The sequence below is a fragment of the Clupea harengus genome, chromosome 14 (genome assembly GCF_900700415.2).
Source record: "Clupea harengus chromosome 14, Ch_v2.0.2, whole genome shotgun sequence".
NCBI lineage: Eukaryota > Metazoa > Chordata > Actinopteri > Clupeiformes > Clupeidae > Clupea > Clupea harengus.
Window position 1 is genome coordinate 27,413,360 of NC_045165.1, and position 15,914 is coordinate 27,429,273.

The 15,914-nt window shown below is 43.1% G+C and overlaps 1 long non-coding RNA gene across 1 annotated transcript; it reads left to right on the forward strand.

Moving 5' to 3' along the window:
- The first annotated feature begins 224 nt into the window (after window positions 1-224).
- On the forward strand, window positions 225-5,210 carry LOC122133499. Its single transcript, XR_006152808.1, has 3 exons — window positions 225-330; window positions 4,211-4,277; window positions 4,628-5,210. It is a non-coding gene; the product is annotated as an uncharacterized LOC122133499 (long non-coding RNA).
- Window positions 5,211-15,914: the final 10,704 nt, after the last annotated feature.

The following is a 15,914-nucleotide window of genomic DNA, read 5'->3' on the forward strand; positions in this document are numbered from 1 at the left end:
AATCGTTGCCTATTATTATTATTATTATTATTAGGCTACTGCTATTTTTTTAAGTATAATTGTTATTTATTAGTTTTTAATATCATTTTAATTTAGGATTTTACTATTTATAATATTATTTATTTTGTTGTTGTCGATTTCTGCAAATATCTTAAATACCGCAATCTCCGGGGTCCTAGACCGCTTGATTAATACTTATGACCCCCTGAAAGCCTCAACAGCTTCACCTCAATGTGAGGACAACTTCACGCTACCATGGGAACTGTTGAGAGTGAACCCCGGGAGAAACATGGCTGTCACCAGATTCAGACCCCGAACAAGTTCTGAATGGTTAGTTATTAACTTTGTCATTTTGTATGTTTGTATGCTGCCAGGGACTTGAGTGTGTGTATGCAAGTAACTTCATTGAGTCTTTTGATTTGGCACAGATGATCTTTAGACAAAGCCGTTTACTACACATTAACGTACATCCCAACACACTGTTTACTACATTAGGTAGTGGAGCTCCTAATGGCCAGTAGCATCTACTTCTACCACACAGGACACTGAACACATAAATATTGTTATTTGTCAGTACATTGTAGCTGACACAAATTTTTGACGACAAACATTTGGCTTGATAACTAAAAATTACAAAAACGTTTAACACACTGATCGTAAATACAAATGGGAAGTAAGACTTAGGCTACTGACGGCTAACTAGTGTGCTAGCATTACTGCTACTATTACTTATTACACTCATCCCCTTTGGCACTGAATAATGTATAAATATACACAATATTCCTGATATTATAGTCTCCATGGTTATTTTTAGAAACATGACTCCCTGAACCAGTTTTTAAAAAAACACTTTTTTTTTGGCCACCGCTCTTCTGTGCTAGTGCAAAATGCATTATGCCAGTGGCCAAAGGACATTTGCATGATTACATTTAGATGGAGTGAAGTCAATGGACACTGTAAACCTAAGAATACCAGTGGCCCAAAAAAAGTGTATAATGGCTTGATGCCGGTCTACCTGCCAAGTGCTGACGTGAATTTTTCTGTCCGAATCCGGCCCGCGTCCGACAGTAGTGCCTGAGCCCGACCCAAGCCCGACAGCCATTCAAATATTTTGTCCGAACCCGACCCGAGCCCGACGGAGTCAATGTCTCAACTGTTCATACTAATGACACATTTACGTAAGTTTTTTATGGATAGCCTGCCTTTATTAAACTCAGGCATAAATGCACGCGCTCAAACAAACAAGCGCTGTTAATCGCACAAGCATATTGAAATTAAATTATAAACATTTCAAAGAATGGAAAGAAATAGCCTACACACTACACAAAACTATGTACATTGTCCAACCTTCGAGGTTTAATCCACATTGTTGTGGAGAAAGAGAATGGCATCAATGGCTTCAGCGATGTCCTCCTCTGTTCGATGGTCCTTCCAGCAGCGCTGAAGTTGCGTTATATAGTGTGTTTGGTGTGTTTGTGTGGATTGTGTGGGTGTGTGTGTAAGTTGCGTTCGCTGCTGCTGCTGCTGGCGGGTATGGCAAGGATACCACAGGCAAGGATACCAAGCTTCGGATAAGTTAAATGGTGTTCTCTCCACCTGACATCTCTATCATCCCGCATCACATGATTCTGGGTGGAGTACACTTCGACTTCATCTCTGGCATTTACCAAAGGTAGATTTTCCCATTTGTCGAAGTGTACTGCAGCTTTCTTGGGCATAGGTCCTTCCCCTGTATCAGTGGAGGCCTCCTCGGTGTGGAAGTCACTGAGCTGTCTGCAAACCTCTTGGTGAAGGTCGTCTCTCTCTGATGCAGACAACATTCGGAGCTGGCTGTATTTAGGCCAAAGGAAAGTGGTAATTTTGTGATAATCTTTGATTTCAATCTATCGCAAAATCCAATCGAGATGCCGCCACCGAATAAGGGCTTAATAGGGGGTGTCCATCGTCTTTTTGCCACAGTCGCTCAAACCATAGGAACACCAGGTTTATTGTTGTGTACTGGTCTCCTTTAAGTTCACGCTGGGCCTCATAGAATGGTTGCAGGAACTCGACAAGAAAGTCAAGTACGTCTGGGCATATAGCATCGATCCGCCAGCTCTCTGCACAGTCCTCAAGCTTTTTACGTAGTTCCTGGTAAACCGAACGGACAGAGGTCATAGTTAGATGGACCGTGCTTAATCTGGTGTTTCCCATTTGGTTGACAGTTTTTGACAGCAAAGCTGCAATTCCCGTCTTTTTAACATCAATTTCACCAATGCCTCCGTAGCTTCTATAGTTTCGGAAACCGTTGGGGCTTCTTCGGCCAATTCTTTGAGATCGAGAGCATGGCGCATTACTGTGTTGTAAAGGTGATCTTGACAGACGAGCCAGTGTGGTATTGTCTGAGGGCACTGATGATGTTCGAGCCTTGGTCTGTCACCCACACAATTTTATTCAGCAAACTAATATCCAGCCCATACTCTGTCAGTAGTCTGATTATTTCTCTCTTAATATTCTCCCCCGTCTTTGCCTCCTCTTGTGGGAACACTGCTGTTGTCAGAACTCTGCTCACCAGCTTGAATGTTCGTGTCACGAATTGGCAAGTCATTGACATGTAGCTTAACTTATGAAAGTCCTCAGATGTCAGTGGTCATTCCTATTGTGTTAACCTCTTTAATAATGTTGTTCAGTTGTGCCACCAGCCTTTTGCGTTTCTCTGTCACCAGCTTGTGGCATCGTTTTGACAATTGTGGGGTCTGGCAGTCCGTCCTGCACTGCCAATGGCCCATAGACAGCACCAACATTAATAAGCTGCTGGGGCAACTCACGGAACCCCTCTCCTTCAATGGAGCGAAATGGCCTTAAGTCTTTGCAACAGAATGCAACGCATTTTTCTGTCATTTTCTTTTTTTCCTGGAGTGGGATTTTTCTTGTGCTACTAGTAGCGAAGGCGGTGATGCTCGGTTGCAAAAGCCCACCGGCATCATCAGTCGTCTTGCAGTCTCTATTTACATCACGCTGCAGGGCGGAATTCCCTGTCCGCTTACTATCGTATTTCATTAAAACATTACACTTCTTACATTTGACATAACCAACAGCCTCATTAGAGTCTGCTTGGACTACTAAGCAGAAATATCTCCAAACGGTTGATTTCTCTTCGTTTAGTACAGTTTTAAACTCTCCAGATGACAGTTTCTGTTTCACTTCCTCCATGATGCCAGTTTTCTGCCTGTATTCGCGTTGTCACTGCTAGGACATCAACAAATACCCGTCACCCGCCACAGGAAGAAGGCTGTTCCATCCTAAATGTGATTTATTTTATTCTCAAAAATGAACTTATGCATCATGTGATTCAGACACATTGACTTCACTACTTATTAAGATATTTTAAATATGGAATGTTCAATGCCTTATCGCGCTCATGTGTCCGAGCCCGAGAATTATTTCTAAATATTTGTCCGAACCTGGCCCAACCTCTAGTTTGCAGATGACTTGCCCTGATAGTTGTGGATACATTTTCGACAAATAATTTGTATCCTTTTCACAACCTCAACTGTGCTGTAGTGTTGTTGAACTATGCTGTTTACACCCTCAAACCTAATCCTTGGTAAACTTGACAAAGAAGATATTTAAAAAGCGGTGCATTTAAAATGTTCTGTTCTGTTCACCCTTTGGAGACATATTTATCAGTTGTTTATTTAATCAGTTGTTGTCAACTGTTGATGCTGCTGATTGGCAGCTCGCTGACATGTCCCCCCTCCTGGCAGTGGCATGTACCTCTTTTTACTGGCTGCCTTTGGCATGTCCATTTTCGTGCCAGTGGCATGTACTTCCTGATGCCACATGCCAATTGAGCATTGAGCATGTCAAATGCAGTCAGAATTTCAGAAATGCAAGGAGTGCAGAAAGTGAGAACGAAAGCTTATAGAGGGCAGGCAACTGCTGACTGGTCCTGAGTTTCTATCGGGTTTCAAACAGATGTGCCTTAAATGCCAAACAGTAAATATGGTACAGTATTTTGCAATAATGTCAGCTAGCCTGCTAACAAGCCATTAGCTAGTTAGTGGTCACTCAACAAGCACAACCTGATAAAGAATCAGGATTTGATTCAATGCAGCTAGCAAGCATTTTATTAAAAGTTAACTAACAGACAGTGTTTTTGTGATAAAATCTAGCTAGGTTTAGCCTGAGACCAGCAGCTAACCTGTAAAATACACACTGTTAATTCCAGGAGCAGCGGCAGAGGGAGAAAGCAGGCACCTCTGCATTTTCTGATGTAGCTGAAGACATGAGAGAAGGTGAGCTCAGCGAAGTAGCTAACAGGTTTTCCAGCTTTCAGGCAACCATTTACTGGGTAATTTCAGTGAAAATGACAGTAAATATATTTAAATTAAATAACCTTCCAAGTTATATGTCTGTGTAAGACCTCAGCATAACACCTGATTGCCATCTGGTATTTTGCACACTGCTAAGTAGCGTGGCTAATCATTACTTCACTGAGGAAATTCCCTTTCAAACAAAACAGCAGAGAATTAGACCTAATGTTAGCCATGCTATCCTTACAAACTCACAATATAGTGCCAATGTCAGCACTGTCATTTCCTTTGTTTGCTTCCTCTGACTCCATAACCGCCTTGCTCCTTCGAAGTCCTCACCAATTCTCTGGATGGATGACGTGGGGGTTCCAGGAGACATCTACTCTTCTCCTTTGGTTTATAATAGCCAGAAAATGATTTGGGAATACAAGTTACATTTCAGGTTACCACCGGGTGGCCCAATCTTGTTTGGGCAATAAACTCCTCGACACCCCCTTGAACCACCAGTGATTGTGTTAAAAAGTAGGCCTATTATTCAGTAGCCTTATATAGCATAGTAATGCATTTTGTTGTATATTTTTTGTGTTATGGTGATGTCTAAAGTTTTTACGGTTTTACAGAAATCAATTGTAATGGGATTATACTAATTACTTAAAACAAACAATTAACTTCAGCATTCAACAGTAGACCAAGGTTATGTTTATTTGTTTTCTTTTAGAAGTTTAATTTTATTTTTAAGACATTGATGACTGTTACAGCAGATTTAGTATAAAGTGTATATTTTCTTAAGGTTGGAGCCAAATTATGCAATGGAAATACAAAGTAATTTCAAAAAGATATCCTCTACCAATGAGTGAACTGGTCCAATTATTTTCATGAAAAAACACACCTTGAATAAAGTTGTTGGCATATTTATTCATCACTTAATCTTTCATCTAATATTAGACAAGTATTTAAGTCTTCAAACATTACACAAAGTTGTTCAAACCTGCTTATGTAATGGATTCTGTTATGCATTATGAGTCACTGAAGATGTTAGCAAAGTTTGGCATTGAAACTGTTAGCAATGCATGAGATTGCCAGATGTCAACCCTGACAAGATTTGGCCTATGCACACTTCAAAATTAGGTTTTATATATGTAGACAGCTAGCTAGAAACGAACTGTGGGTGTATATTTTAACATGTCAGCTTAAGCTGACAAAGGCTCTTGATTTGAGTTCATTGACAGGAAAACAGCAGAGACGGCAAAGTGGTTTCACATCACATCAACACTTTTCCCTCAAGGTCTTGAAATATCTGATAGATATAATCAGCTGCATTTGTGAGTAGTCCACATGTATTGTGTCAGTATGGCCAAACCAAATATTTTCTTCCATGGTATATGCTGATGTGTAGTGGAACACAGTGGCGCTGAGGACATACATTCAAATGTGAAATTTCCGATTGAGGAACAGAGAACTGTTGCACTCATGGGCATTACGGAAGGAAAATTAGTCCCTCATTGAGCTTGATCGCTCTACCGGTACTCTCACAATTGACTGACATGGATATGAACACAGTGTGGTGGCCCTTTCTTTTCTGCCCTGGATGTGAGAATGGGGGAGGGGAACTGGCCCGCTTAGGCTAGAATGAGAAGCTTGCCAATTGGTTAGGAGTCAGGAGTCACCCAGGAATTTCACGGAACAATGGAGCTGACCACTAATGGTAACTAATGGATATTTTAGAATTTCACTTGATATTAAAAAGACAAATGGTTCACAAAACCTTGTGCCCTGTATCTGAAGGGGGAAAAATTGACAGGCAGCACATTGACTGTCGTCGCTTTGTCTTTCGCTGCACATGAGTGCATGTAGCCACACGAGGCTCAGCGGCGCATCTGGGTTTTGTTTTGGTAGCTAAGAAGTATCTAAACGGGTGACTGTGGAGACAGCGTGTTTTCTTTAGGCCCAGGCAGTGTAGCCTTGGGGCTCTGGCATACAGGGTTCCATCACTCAGAGCATTCCATGCGTGACAACTCCTCAATCACTAGCAGGCCCTTGCTTTGACTGCCAGGCAAAAGTAGTCCATTTTGATAGGATTAGTCGTAGATATAAGCCTGTTCATAGCTCCAGTCACATTGTGAGGGTTGAGGAGAGGGTTTGAGAAAAGCCATGACCACCCAGGTTTTCAGATTCACAAAGTGAGCAGTGATCAAGGCGGAACGGTCAGACCCGCCCTAGTGAGGGGAGCTGCATCCGCTAGACAAGTGGTTGATTGAGTCAGCACTCTCTTATCATCCCACGTTTCATTTAGACTACTGTGATGAATGCTGTTCAAGGCCAATGGAATTCTCTTTGCAATAAAACAAAAATGTATGTTTTGTTTGTACCAAAAGTCAAGGTGTGAACACTTTGAGTGTCCTCTTAAACCGCAGAGTTCTCCGATAATTGTTTGAGGAATCATTTCCAAAACTGTGAGCCAACATAGCACTGACTGTAATTCGACTAGAGCGCAAGGTTTAACACTTTCCAACCAACCTTTGACACCAGCTTGTCGCCCCAAAGCCAGATAAGTCTTCTGAGCAGGACATGCTCCAAACAACCACACATTGAATACTCTCGCACAGAGGGTGAAGCCTTAATGTCAAGCCAGGTCAAACAGCACTATGCTCAGAAGAGAAGCAAGTGTGTTTCTTGACATATCTGAAGTCTACTGACATAGATAAGCTCACTTTGTTTGTCTGACATTGAAAATGTTCTGTACCTTGTGTATATTAGTATAATGTGAGTTGTGGTGTGTATGTAAAATGACTATGTTAAGAATATTACAATTAGCAATAAGGTATGAGAGCCCATGTTACAGAGAATGCATAATATAGACAAGACCCAATGGGTCACAGCCTTTTGAAAATGTCCTCCTAGTTATAATAGAACACAGTTGGTTTCATGCAAAGTCCGATATGATTTCCTTCTGTAAGTTAAATATATTTGAGCATGGGAAGCTCATATATATTTAGCCATTAGCCATTACAACCACAGACAAGACTTAACAATCACAGTTGCAAGGCAAGTTGATGGGAAAAGTCATGTTTTTATTGGTCAACAGGATAGCCCAAATAGAAGTAATGCCACGAGTGTGCTTGTATCAGGGAATCCAGAATGGCTATGAACAAAGGCTGCAGGGTTTCATATGATGTATAATATTTAAGTAAAGAATCTTTATTGACACTGGCTAAAGAGAAATAAAAAAGTACCTATTTCCTCATCTCTCTGTTTAGTGTAATTGACGCAGATTATATTCTGCAGTGCTACTAATCAGATTGGGATGTTGATCTTCTGTGCTGATTAGCACTGGGTACACTCTTATCATCACATCACTGAGACTCTCCTCCTCAAGACTGAGGAGAACTGAGCCCTTTGTATTTCACTCCTGTAACGAGCCGGAGGAGGGTTGGCAAGAGGTCACCCACATGACTCTTTTGTATGCGCAACAAGTCGTCCTGTCTGGCCAGACTGTAGTCAGCAACAGGAGGGCACACTGGATCAGCACTGAGGGGAGGGAGTCCCAGTATAAGGGATGTCCCTCCTGGGCCACCATCCTTTTGTGTGACCAAAGAAACCCACCCGGGCCCCAGCATGTTTGCTCATGGAACAATCACTAATTTGGGAATTCTAGAATACAGCCCCTCTCTAACTAAGACGAATGGGGTGACACAGCAGTGGCCATGAATTAGGGAGGTGTGATGATGGGGTTCTCTGCCTGCCTCCTCTTTGTGAGGGGAACCAGGGGGTCCTCACACATTATAGACCCCTGACGGGAAGGATGAAGGCGTATGTGTGAAAGGACACAGATCCTAATAATTTCATCATCTCTGAATATGGCTCCCATTGCTTCTGAAGGGATCATACAATACAGCTTTTGAGTAGAGGAATGTGGGATTACGCTACCAATGCGATTGAAACAAGTTGCCTGCATTGTTGTGCTCACAAGCTTAGTCTTGAAAAATATGGGCTGTCCCAAACCCTCGTGTTAATCATCATCCCAGATGCCAAGGACAAAACTGGAAATCTTCATAAGCATTGTGTGCACATGCAATAGCAGCGTGTGGCGTGATGGTAGAACCTTTCTGAGGAGTGCAGATTGCCTGACAATACATGAGGGTCACATTTCTCTCACAGTGGGGCATCTCTAATACACGGCTGACAATGGACTGTCAGTATTGACCCATAAATAAGTAAAGAGGTATTAGGCACATTCAGGATCCATCGCTGGTATAAAGCAAAGGCAAGGTGTTTCTGTGGAAACAGGGAAAATGCAGGCTCATTGCTAGAGGCTCCACTGGGGTTCTTTATTGGATGGCATAGATAGGGAAATAATACCCTATTAGATTGAATCCAGTGTTTGTCATAGTTAATGTGAAAGTTGCTTTTAAGTGATGGGACAGGTAGGGATCATGAATAATTTCATTCTAAATGAAAGTACTTGATGTATTATCGTACCGTAAACAGTACACCAAGGTCAAGCATACTCTTTGTGATAAGGGTTTTGTATACGAACTATTTTTGTACAGTTATACATATCATCAGAAATGAGAATCTTTATTTTGTTATTTGTTACCTTCAAATACAGAGAGAGAGCAAGAAATATTCTGTGTAAAACATGTTAAATTTGTGTCTGAAGCAACCATAATCTTTGTCGAGAATCTGGTGATACAATTTGTTGACACCACACACCATTTGTCTCTTGCAGCAGTGGCCACCAGCCATAATCTTACACCAAAGCTCACATCTGCAGTCTTGTGTCCGATCAATATTTTGTGAGTCTCATAGCCAGCTCTGTTTGCGCAAGCCTTCTCTGCCTGCCGAGGCAAGGTCTACCTATATGTTTGACTATGTGACTTTGTAATAACGGTGGCTAGGTGAACTAATAGCAACTGCAATATCAGCAGCTTGACCCCAGGTGACTCTTCCCAATTGATCTATGGATCAGTATCAGCCATGTCCGTTAGGAGGTTGACCTGACCAGTTAGCTGCTCAGATTATTATTTAAAGACAAAGTGCACCAGCAGTGGTGTTCTTAACCAGACATACTATATATGTTATGTTAAAAGCTGACGAACGACCAAAATTTCACTTGTACTGCAGTGGCGCTTTCCCTATATGGGCTGTATCACCAAAATACATTCATTAGTTTCAGCTATACTGCTGTTGGTCTTTTTAAGGCAAATCTGTTGGAAGTTAGCTCACTAGTTCTTGATAACCAAACTCTGTCTCTTTAAAAAATGGTGGTGTCTATTTAGCTGTTCGGGCAGCATAAATGAAAAATGAATGTTATTCAGCTGAACTCCTGGTGATCCATTGATGTTAATTTTGTAAACTGTTCTTATATAGGCCATTGGATAGAAGTATGCACTGGAACCTTAGCCAGCTAACAAGCTGTGAAACAGAAAAAAAGCTCTGATTGTATACTAGGGGGAAAATGGTCAGAACCTTTATAGAGTCATTCCACCCTAGTGTCCTCTACTCAGTGCTTGTATGTGCACTTGGTGGGTTTGTGCAAACTCACCACCTCTTCCCCTCCTATTTGCAGTGGGCTTTATTGGGTCATGATTAGTTGTGTGAGCAAATTTGGAATAGAACACTGCTTCACCTGCTGGGGTGTAAGACAACAGTGGGCAGCAGCGTATTTACATGGCGCTGGCTGCACACTGTCTGAAGGTGAAGGGGAGGCACATGCTGTATGTGAATATACTGCATGTGGAATTGGGGAAGATCTTTTTTTTTTTATATCAGAATTGTCAGAGAAAAAGAAATATATCTGAATCTGAATTTTCTTTTATACCATGAGGCTTTTAAGTAAGCATGTGTTATGTCTAGGCATTCTTATATCTAGGCAAGTGTAGCCTACCCTTTTTTCCCCTGATAAAAACTAGTTGTGGCTGTTGGTCAGCAGTTCATCAAATACTGTGTATTAAACACATGGTCGACACTAAAAAGGGTTTATAATGGCAAGGTTTAATAGGAATGCTTGATATGAACACTGAGTATATTAATGTGATGTTTATACTCCTGAAGGCAACAGCCTCACAAGGCCAACAGATCTTAATAGCGCTGCGTTCCCTGAATGAAGCCATACTGGGGAGGGTCTACTTTAAATCACTGACTCCAAGCTAAAAAGTGGGATTGATTTTTTTTCTTCTTTTTCATCTTCAGTGTGTTTGCAATGATCTTCAAGCACATAGTTTCCCCAAGACCTGCATTGAGTCAGCTCAGTACTCCGTGGACATCCAAAGCTTTAAATGTACGTTACCTGTTCTCCAGATGGCATCTCTTTTATAATACACAACTATTGTTCTGAAAAGAACGGGAACTTAGAAAGGCATTGTAAGGCCCAGTTCCACCTTCCTCATTGAGACCTAGATGGATTCCATTTTTCACCGTTGCGTTGGTGTCATGGAAACGTAGGAAGCTCTCAGGCTCAGTGCAATAACAGGGCGCCGATGGAGCAGGATTCCTGTATTGACCACACCAGCAGAGATTAAACGCCCGTGACATTTCCTTGGGAGAATTTGCAATTTCCACAAATATGAGGCTGCCGGGCATGCAGCATGACAGCACATAAAATCAATACAAATAACCGGAATCCCTAATACCTTGATCCCTGTTAGTAGAGGGATGAATTCCAACTAAGACACTGGGAGTGGGAGACGCAGCTCCGGGAGCCCATCCCTGATTCCTATCGACTGTCTCCAGGCCAAACACAGCCGCAATAACAATTAGGTGGGCCAGTGTGCCAGTTTCCCCTCGCCCAGAACACGCTCCACCTCAGACACAAGAGCAGGCGAGGGAGTGAGGGAGTGAGTGAGAGAGTGAGGGAGTGAGGGTTCAGACAAACACCTGCACCACAAAACCATTCTCTCATGCCTTTTTCTTTCTCTGTTTCTCTATTTTTGTTTTGTCAGAGAATAAAGACTTGTTTTCTTTTTTCTTCTTTCCTCTTGTCTTCCTTTTTCCTCCTCTAATGATTTCAGAATTTCCATCATTACGTTTTCCATGTAAATTTATAAGGTAAAAGTATAACAATCAGAACCCATTTGTATAAAAAAAAATTGAATCAGATCAGAAAAAATGTAGATACATATATATCAATCATTCAGTATCAATCATTATTCGTTAATGACTGACTTTATTGATATGATACATGATCCTTGCATCAGCTCACATGGACATGTGCACACACACACAGACACACACACACACACACACACACGTGTTTGTTTATGGAGCTTAAAGAGAAAGAGTGGAGGACTGCATAGTTAAGGTGTTTTTCTGTTTTTCCTTCCTTCCACAGATTTTTAGACAGAATCACTGACAGATTGTTAGGAACTCTTGCTCACGGTAAAGCCTCTCTGTCAGGGGGTATTACTGCTACAGGCGGAGGTGGAGAACAGTTGGAATGTGAGAGCAGTGATATCTTAATCTGCCTCTTTTAGGCTCGTCCACCTAATGGAGTGGTCAGGGGAGCACAAGCTATACAGATGACCCGTAACTGTTTAGAGATAGAGAGGGCCTATATTTATGGCTTGATAAAGTCAAAAAAGAAACCAGCTCCTGACATACGTATATGTGTGTTCAGAAATGGCAGTTCAAACAAGAATTCTCCCATACCATTTAGGCCTGTGGCTATATATGTGTATTGTGTGTGTGTGTGTGTGCCCCACGTTTGTGTGTTTTGGTTTTTCAAACAGCCATCATCATCATTACCGTGAGAGGCTCAGACTAGCTGGCGTAATGTGTGTGCAGAGTTGCTACATCTGTTTGTAAGGCCCTCAGCAGAAGTGTGCTGGCTGTTGACATTCTCCATATAATATTGTTTGAATTTTTCATCAAGATCTCAGTCGCCATTACAAGAGCCCTTTTGTATCCAGGTTGTTTGTACATTCTTTGTGTGAGTGCGTGCGTGAGTGTGTGTGTATGTTTGTGTTAGTGTCTATGGGTGTGAGTGTCTGCTTGATGTTTGTAAATGCCTACCTCTACAGCTATGTGTGTTTGCATGCAATTGCTTTCTTCCGAGTTCTCAAGTAGTGGTCATTTTTCTTTTACTCCCTGGCATTGTCCTGTTTTAGCTGAGGTGGAGAGGACGGGGGTGTGGTTGAGCTCAAGACCTTGAGCTGTCCAGCTGCGACCCTCACTGGCCCTCCCTCCCTCACCCCTCCCTCCCTCACGCTTACTGGCACCAATTGTGCAGGGGACTCTGACATGGCCTTGAATACAGGTCACCACAGGTTACTGACAAAGGCTCGCAAAAGCAAGAAAGGGAGGAGGTGTGGGGTGTGTGTGTGTGTGTGTGTGTGTGTGTGTGTGTGTTTCTGAATGGAGCCGTGCACTCTGTTAGGTTGCCCCAACCTCATGTAAATGTGGCGGCCATTAGAAACAGCTGGGCCAGGCTCCTGGCTGCCCTTTCACACACGTGAAAGTTGCGTTGTGCCTTTTGTCCCAGCCACACACTGCTTTTGTGTGTGTGTCAGTGCTAGTGTTGTAAAATGAGTTCATTCTAGATTCACTGTCCTCTCTGTTTTTGTCTGTGTGTCCATAAATCAGTTCCTGGTCCATGCCATACACATCTCTCTATCAGTCACGGAGACCACTCTGTCTGGACTGCATAGTGTTTGAGCATGTCCCGTGATTCATAACATCCTACCACGTAGATTCATGAAACAGTGCCCTTGGTTATTGTCCAAATAACTCCACTAATGAAGCCAAAAACCCCAATGTTGTCATGTAATTAACAGTGCGTCACCATCATGAGCGCTTCTATATTGGGTCTTACTGAGTAAGTGATCGTTTCGGCTCCCCAGCGCAGCCCTTTCTGTCTTCCATGGAGGTTTCCGGAAGCAATTCTTTAGCACGCTTGTTGGCTCTCCTCCTCCTCCCATTGTCCTGTGCTCTCCAGGGGCCCCTGATGTTTTATCTGGGGCCGATCCGGAGCCCGCCCCATCTGAATATCTGCTATACAGCTTGTCTTATCTTATCGCCAGTGTCATCTCTTTATCGGCTCCATCCCGACCCTCTGCTCGTTAAAACACTCAGACCGTTCAGTCTGCTTACTCTAGTGCCTCTCTCTGAACTCCGCTGTTCTCTCTCTCTCTCTCTCTCTCTCTCTCTCTCTCTCTCTATGTCCTACTCTCTCTCTCTCTCTCTCTCTCTGTATTCATCCTTAGAGTGCTTATCCTCTTTGTGCCTTTTTTTCTGGATAAACATCATCAAAGATTTTTAAACCTTTAAACATGAATAATTGCGAATATCGTATATACAGTTTCCATTTTCATTCAGGAGTACGAGTAAATCCAAACAATTTGCCTGTCTGCATAGTGTTTTGAGGATCTCCAAGAAGCAGCTTATTCCTCTCATAGTCCATTTTTCCATTTTTTTCTCTCACTCTCTCCGCCTCTCTCTTGGTCTCTCTCTCGCTCTCTTGTTCTGGGGTATTCCCTGCTCACAGCTGCTGATAGAAGGGCTTTGCCATATTCATCCGCACGACAGGTGAGCCTACCCAGCTGCTACCTGTACCAACTACTCTCACAGCAGCTGTCTGTCAGCTAGACACACACACACACACACACACACACACACACACACACACACACACACACACACACACACACACACACACACACACACACACAGGTATACAGACACACACACACACACAGGTATACAGACACTCAGCACATGCATTTCAGCTTCATTTTTCCCTCACAAACACTTATAAGAAATATGCACTCGCAGTAAGAAAACAGCCAGATGAAGATTTTCAACATGCACAAACACACACATACATAGATTTTCTACAAACACAAACATTTTATTCATTCAGTTAATACTGATAACCAGGACCATATTCAGCCCTTGTGTGTGTGTGTGTGTGTGTGTGTGTTAGAGAGGGTGAAACAGGGGGAGACAACACCGTTTTTATATTGTCATGTGTGCTCGCTGTCTCTCAGTTTTATTTTCATTTACTGCACAGTAAAACCTTTTAGTGAACTGCCTTGGCTCCTTGTAGTAGGGTTGTAAATATGTATGCTCTGTTCCGTTCATTACTGCGTGAGCCAGTGTTCACAAGCCCTGCCCTGCCCACGACTGGAGTCATTTCTTGGGTGTCTTAAAAGCAACAGGCTTCTGGTTTTTTGCTGGATGCGGAGTGTGTCGACTAGCCTAAAAGGTCTCCTGTCATCACCAACTATCCCAAACCCCCTCCTAGTCTCCACACATGCCCTGACCTCTCTCCATCACCACACCAGGCACCCTTCTGTCTTAACGGCGCGTGGAAAATGAACACACTCTAATGGTCTCTCCACCTCGGCAGGGCAAATAGTGGGGGGAGACATACTGGTGCGAGAGGAAGGAGTGCCGTGGGAGAGCTCTACCTGTCCTTAACTCCACTCAGCTGCACCTGTCACAACATCCCCGTACACCACAACAACCTCCCCCCCCCCCACCCCTTGCCTGGAGGTTAGTATTCTGTGCCAGGTTCGCCATGGTGTACACCTGCCCGTCCAAGTTTCCTCTAAGTAGACCCGGAGAAACAGGAGAGCTGGGTGATCATGCACTGTAAATCATTTGTGTCTTGAGTGCTATAGTGAGCATTAGTCTGATTAGATATCACCTAACTCCAGGAAGTGCCTTAAAACAGCGATGGCAGGAGTTGTATAATTACAGGGGACTTGACTTTGACATTTAGTTCCTTGAGTCTGGCACTGAGCTCCTCATTCTAGGAGTCTGTGGCCATAAAGTCATTAACTCCCCAACAGGTGTAATTGTTCTGCGTAGCCATTCTGTTTAAAAGCCTTGCACGGTTCACATCCAAGAACGGTGGGCCTTCACTGTGACAGCCAGGTGAAGCAGAGTAAACCACTGAGGCATGGGCTCTATTTCCCAGAGTTCATAGGGTGCGTGGTTGGCCACCCCCAAGCGACCTGTCTTCTTCTGAGTAGTCTTACGCATTAGTGACTCCCATACACTGTCATTATGCTTTGACCAACCCAAACAAACCCCCCCCCCCCGAGCTGAGATTGAAGTACTGCCCTAAAGATTCTCTCCCTCAGAACCTATGTCAGCATCAGCACCTCATGTGCTGCTTGTCCATCCATGAACATGGAGAATGTTCTCTCTAAAAACCACCTCAATTATTTAAAATAGCTTGAAAAATACGCAAATCCATGTTAGATCAGTTTTTCCTTTAGTTGCCCAAGAACTTTCAGCCCACACAATTTGCTCTCAATTGTTCAAATATATAGCTGATGAAAGGTATTTTCCAAAGCTTTGAGGATGACTTCATCATAGGTGTGTGGGGCGCCACAAAGACATGAAGGGGTTCGTCTGCGCTGGGCTGCTTTGGACACACTTGCTCTTTTCAAATTCTAACTCTGCGCTTGTGGCATCAAAGGGCCTTTCAGTGCCACGTCTACCATCTCAACAAGCTTTTCGGGCCCTACCCTGCTTGTGAAAGCGGCCTTTGATTGGCGGAGGTTTGCCGCCACAATGGTGGAGATGTCTTTCATGGTGCCACAATGGGCAGGGAGGCGAAGCCATTGTCTTGAATCCTCTTGAAAACACCAGCAAGCTTTGCTTGCATTACAG